Source organism: Nicotiana tabacum, chromosome 4, assembly GCF_000715075.1.
Source record: "Nicotiana tabacum cultivar K326 chromosome 4, ASM71507v2, whole genome shotgun sequence".
Classification (NCBI taxonomy): Eukaryota; Viridiplantae; Streptophyta; class Magnoliopsida; order Solanales; family Solanaceae; genus Nicotiana; species Nicotiana tabacum.
In genome coordinates this window covers 74,946,510-74,953,422 of record NC_134083.1, presented here as the reverse complement: position 1 = coordinate 74,953,422, position 6,913 = coordinate 74,946,510, and positions in this window count along the sequence as shown.

Genomic DNA, 6,913 nt, shown 5'->3' with positions numbered 1-6,913 from the left:
GGACTTGAAAAAGGGGAAGGCATGGGAAGAGAATGCTTAATGATATGAGTTTGAGTTTTGAAATTGTGGTTGTTAAAAGGAATTGGTTTCTTTAGTTTAAAAAATAAAAAAAGATAATATTTTTATAATAAACAGATTAAAAAAGTAAAGAAAGATAAAAGATTGAAAATGTATGAGGCTGACAACCTGAATGTGAATATCAAAGGCTGAAAGCCTAAAAATGAAGCGGAGACATGTTTGAAGCAAAGGGAAAAATCATAAGTTTCCCCTCAACTAAGACCATATTTCCAACTACACATTTTATCTTTGCGCGAAACCTATTATCCCTTTGAACTTTTTTAATACAGAATAAATACCTCCTCATATTGCTGAGATGGCACGGAGAGTGTGCTCACTCTCTTTCGGGCATGCGAGACACAAAAAATGAGTTAAAAACTGATTAATTTTTACACGTGCTATTGTTTAATTAGACACTTTAGAATAAATTATATTTAATTAATTATCATTATAACTTAAACTTTTCTTTTTTCTTTTAATTTTTTTGTTAATGCCTAAGAAGGCACGATCAACCAAGTGCTCGCAAAAACTCCAAATAAAAAAATAAAAGCTGATGTTAGATTGATAAGAAGAATAAAAAATTTTAATTTCAGAATCTTGATTTATTTATAAACACTTGAAATATTATTTTTAATTTCTGTGGTGAGCCTAAAAAATAATGAGACTACAGTAAAATTTTCATTGTTAGGTCTTTGGCAGCTAAGAAATAAAAAAAAATACGAGAAAGAAAAGAAAAGGAAGGGGCAACAACCATGGCGGATCCATGGCATACATCGTCGACATGGGGAATTAATAAAAAAAGAAAGAGAAAAGAAAAAACGAAGAAGAAGAAGAAGAGAAAACGTAATAGAGCACGAAAGAAAAGGACAAGACAAAAAAAGAAAGAAAAGTAGCAGCAACCATGGTTGGTTTGGGATGAATAGCAGACATGACGAAAGAAATTGAAAAGAAGAAAGACAGAAGAAAAGAAGAAGAAAAAAAACAAGAAAAAGAGAAAACAAGGAAAAGAACAAGAAAAAAAAGGAAAAAATGATCTTTTTAATTAAATATATATGTGGCAGAGCGTGTATATCACTGCCTAGCAAAACGTTGGTTGTCCAGTTTTAGGGTAGTATTTATTTTATTTTAAAAAAGTTTAGGGGGGGTAAAAGGACCACCACAAAGACAAGGTGTGTAGTTGAAAATCTGGCCTTAGTTCAAGGGGGTACTTATGCATTTCCCCTTTGAAGCAAATGGATTCGAACTCTAGCACTTGGACACAAAAAGATAGGGCGGCAGAATACATAGAAAGACACTTTAACTATCCCAGAAATTCCACTTGAACACCTCAACTAAGCCATTTTTTATTGGAATACTTTTACTCTACCTTTACTGCATCATTTTAACACGTCGATTGACATGGCAAATAACGTGAACATCACTGTTGTTGAGCGCGTGAACATTAAAAATATGCTGATAAAAACTATTTTAACAGTAAAATACAAACGGTAAAATACACCCCTTCCCTATTATATAATTAAACCCTCATCCCCTTTTACTAGCCTTAGTTCTTCACCCTTCCTTTAAATCCAGCCCTAGTTCTTCACCCTTTTCTTGATTTTCTGGTTTAAAAATTTTACTCTTCTCTCCAAATTAAAAGTAGTCTCGCCTGAGTGTTCGAATCTTGTCTTAAGCTCTCAATCTTGTGGATAATGTCTCTCACATCAAGAGTCGATTCATGTCGGTGTGGTCATGAATGTCAATTAAAAACTTTATGGTATCTATCTAATCCTGGAAGGAGGTTCTATGGATGAAAAATTAAAAAGGTAAGTGATAATTAACTATAATTAATTATTTTTAATATGTTGTCCCCAATTTTAGTTTGAATCAATTTTTTTTTGAAGGACAAAGGTGGATGTAATTATTTTAGGTAGATTGATGACGAGTTTCCTAGCCAAGCGAATAGGGTTATTTGGAGTTTATTGAACATGGTCAAAGCTTTTGAAGAAGAGAGGGCTCGAGCAAGAATATGGAGGAAGAAATTGACTTCTATTATAGTAATAATGCTAATTATTTGGGTTTACTACTGTGTTGTCGATCGTTGAAGTTGTTGTGATTCTGCTGGTGGTTGGAGTAGCTGTTGTATTTTGTGTTTGTAATGGTGGTTGATATATTTTGGGTGTATCTTAACTGGTAGTTTGTTTGAATGTAATTGTGTCCTGTGGTCTTATTTCAATAAAATGAAGATTTTTTCTGCCATTGTTTTATGTATTAGTTCAAATATGGAACTCAAGGTGCTAACATGTTGAAGTTGTAACTTGAACTCAACTGATAAATCTTAACAACCAACCATATCAGCCTACCATCCTCCAGATTTACCAAGCACGTACAGTCCAACTTATGAAGAAAAAGTACTGCAATTGCATTCATAATTGATGCAAAGGTTGCTGAGGCTACCAACTGATGTTATAAAAGCAACAAACAGCACGAATGTTGGGGCTACCAATAACATTTAAATTACATTCACAACTAAAGTGTTTACAACACTAGTCATATTTCCAAACAACTAAATTATTTATAACTTAAAGTAGTGCCAACTGGTGACCCAAAAAAGATACAATATCCAATCCAAGTCTAGATACTTAGCAAAATACATAAAATCAAAATAGCATAATCCTAACACAACTACATTCTTGAGGATGCTCTTTTGCATTATGGTGCTGGAGGGGCTGGACTTGCAACTGAAGAGGTAGTTGATGAAGATCCAATTTGATTTCTCCTGTTTGCACTTAGTTGTTGTAGCTGGAGAGTAATTATAGCATTTCTACCTTTAAACTTAAGCTCATGAGGTTTAAAACCAAGATCAATATTGACTGCACTGGTATCCTTCACAACCTTAGTCTCATATGATACAACTCTCTCACCTGAAGTACCAGGTTGAAATTGACATAAAAGCATATAGATTAGTCATAAAAAATGGTAGTACTAACATGTTCGAAGTTATAAATAAGCAGTCCTTACCTTAATGACATTCATTCCAGTCGTAGGGTTGGTCTATCATCCAAAACCAACATTTCTTGGCCTTTTCTGCCCATCAGATGGTGGTGCAGATTCAACACCTCTTCCCCTTGCTCTTTTAAACCCAACAGTAAGTTTTCTAGGAGCTGTTGCTGAAGGTACATTTGTAAATGTACCCCTGCCAAATCTAGTGTAATTTTCCCTTCCTCTGCCACTGCTTGTGCTTGTATTAGTTGCTGGAGGTGCATTACCCCTGCCAAATCTAGTGTTATTTCCCCCTCCTCTGCCACTGCTTGTATTAGTTGTTGCAGATTCTTTAGTTGCTTGACTTCCTTGGATTTCTTGAATTGCTTGAGTTGACTATCTACTCGTAGACTCTTCAACTCCACCCTAAAAAAAATTCAATTATACACTTATATAAGTTAGCATTTTAAGTGAATAAAAAGGTAAAAAATATTACAACTTACCTTTCATTGGCAAGTAGACTTGTTATGGCCTGCTTGATTACATTTTGAACATGTCATCTTAACTCCTTGCTTAGAGAGTATTCCATACTTTTTTTTTTCTTAGGCTCATTCTTGGCCATTTTTTTTGGCCTGGCATTGGCTTTGGTGCCGGAGGCTCAATTACCATGTTATTAGTGTCAGGCCACATCTTCATGTTGGGGATTGGTTCAAGAAAGTATTGATATGCCTTGAGAAATGTCCCATTTCTATACCAGTGATATGGTTCTTCTTCTTGGTGATATATTGCACATATTGCATGTGCACAAGGGATCCCTCTTAGCTGCCAGGATCTACAAGTGTATGTTCTTCTCCTCAAGTTCACTATATATCTGTATTCATACATCAACCTCAAACCCATCAGTTCCAAACCACAAAACTTTGCATTTCCAAAAAAAAACTTTTTATTTTCTTCTAGAATCACCCTTGCTATAGGAGAAATGTCTATAATCCAAGTCTCTGCAAACTTTATCATATCAATATATCTCCTAACTACTTTATGTCTAATGTCCTCTAACATGCTAATAATAGACTTGTGCCTAGGTGCTAATATCCAAGAATTAAAGGTATCACACATATTATTTTCTACAATATCACATTTGGAGTGTTCAAGAAAAAAAGCTTTACACCAATACTCTTTTCAAGGTGTAGAGCTTCACATATACCCTTTTCAAGTTTTCCCAAAGCAGCCAATTTTTCTTTCAACTTCACCTCAAAACTAGCCTTAGAATATGTAATGACCCGGCCGGTCGTTTTGAGTATTACAACCTCATTTCCCCATTTACTGCTTAATTTATGCTTTACAGTTTTTATATGACTTGCCGGGGTAATTGGTTTGGGTCTGGTGAGATTTTGAAATGAATTGGAACACTTAGTTCCAAGGTTTAGAACTTAAGTTGAAAAGGTTGACCGGATGTGGATTTATGTGTAACGACCCCGTAGAATTTTTGCTAACGAAATTAAGGTTTTGTGGCAGAGAAATGTGTTTCTGCGGTCCATTATGCGACCGCAGAATTACTCTACGAACCGCATAATGGCCGCATAGTGAAGCAGATGTGAGGTAAGATTTGAGGAAATCTGTAGTGCATTATGCAACCGCAGACCTGATCTGTGGTGCAATATGCGACCGCATAATAGGTATGCAGGCCGCATAATCATCGCATACCTATCCAGGTGACCCTCATTTTGGAGTTTCAATTATGCGGTTAGTTTGCGGACCCCATACCTGTTATGTGATCACAGATCTGCGTCGGAGCTTCAATTTTTCTAATTTTTGACCCGACCCTATTTTGATATATTGAGGCAAGGAGACTTTTTTGGAGCAAAAATCTGATGTTTTAGAGAGTGGTGAGAGAATATTAGAGAGATAAAGTGAAGACTTAGTCAATTGTTCATCAATTCTTGTTCAAGGTTTGAAGATTTCACAAGGATCTTGCTAGGGTTTCAAAGAGGTAAGAATTTCTTCCCCCAAATCTTCAATTTTAATTTTTGGGGTAAAAGATGAGAGATTAAGAGTATGATTCTTGGGTGTAAGAGTATCATGTATACATACATATACAAATAAGGTTTATGGAAAGATTATTTAGTTCAAATGGGTAAAGATTGGTTTGAAAATGGTAGAAATCTTCAAAGACTTTGATTGGAGATTTGAGGGTCGAGTTGATGTCGGAATTTGGTGAAATTTATATGGTTGGACTCGTGGTTGGATGTGTGTTCATATTTTATAAAGTTTGTCGGGTTCCGAGATGTGGCCCCATGTGTTATTTTTAGTGCAATTTCAGATTTTTGTGGGAAAATTAGTATTTTTATGGAATTAATTCCTATAGTTGTGTGGACTGAATCAAATTGATTGTGGCTAGATTCGAGCCGTTCGGGAGTTGATACGCGCAGAATGGAAGTTCTGAAGCATTGTTTAGCTTACTCGGTATTGGATTCATTTTGTTTGAGGTAAGTAACTCTTCTAATCTTGGAGCTGGGGGTATGAACCCTGAATATACATATTATGTGTTTGGTATTGAGGTGATGCACATGCTAGGTGACGGATGTATGGGCATGCACTGAGTGAGCTGTAATTTCGTTATTTCTGTGGTACTATGTAGTTAACTGAACTTATTTGAAATCATGAAATGTCTATGTACTAGAGTTATCAAGCTATGATTCATGTTAAAAGCCATGTTTAGGCTACATACTTATTCTGTTTGGGACCCACTAAGGTCATTTCTATTGTTGAGTTATCTGCTTTCATTCATTACATACTCAGTCATACGCATTCATATGCATATCATATCTCAGTCTCTATTGTTATTTATTGATGCATCATATCATTATTTTCGGGCTAATATCATGACATTGTGAGCCCGTGAGAGAGAGACTGGAGAGATTGATAACTGAGTGAGACCGAGGGACTGATTGATTATGATATTGATACTATGGCACGTGAGTTGTCCGTGTGGATTATAGCGCTTGGGCTAAAGGAACCTCTCCGGAGTCTGTATACACCACCAATGAGCGCAGTTGATATTATTGAGGGATGGATCTTCCCTGGATATGGATCTTGTCCGAAGTATTATATACCTGGAGATGGATCTTCTCCACAGGTTGGATTGGCCCTACTCGGTACTGAGTGACTGATGATCAGTTGATGTGTATATTCCGGGATGGATCTTCCCTGGGCCAGTTGGCCATATACAGTACCGAGTGATTGAACATGATGAGTGGAATGCATGAGAAAGTGAGATTGAGTACTCTGAGAGTGTGAGTACATGAGTTCGTCTATGAGATACATTGCATTGACATGCACACATGACATACATGCATAGAGATGCATTTTTCTCATGTTGTACGGTATCACGTCATCCATGACTTCTCACACATATTGGTATATGGGCATAGTGATGCATTTTTCACTGGATATCTGAAAAGAAAATAAAGCATCTTATTTATTGAGGAAATGATTTTTGGGAAATTTTACGATTTTCAAACTTACCCATATTTTTGGCAACAACGGTAAACGATTTGAATTTTTCACTAATATACTTGAAATGCAGAACTATTTTTCAGAAATTATGATTTTGTTGAGCATTTTATTTCTGAGTTACTTTTAGTATTACTTGTTTTATATTGTTATGAACTATTGTTGGTTATGGAAATTGGACTCTGACCTTGGTACAAGCTCATCACTATTTTTAACCTAAGGTTAGGTTTGTTACTTATTGAGTACATGTGGTCGGTTGTACTCATACTACACTTCTGCACCTTGCGTGCAGATGTTGGCTGTTGATGTTGCTGTGTTCGTTGGGAGCTGGATATGAAGATGTACCTGTGTTCCAGTTGTTGCTGCCTCTTGTTCATGGTAG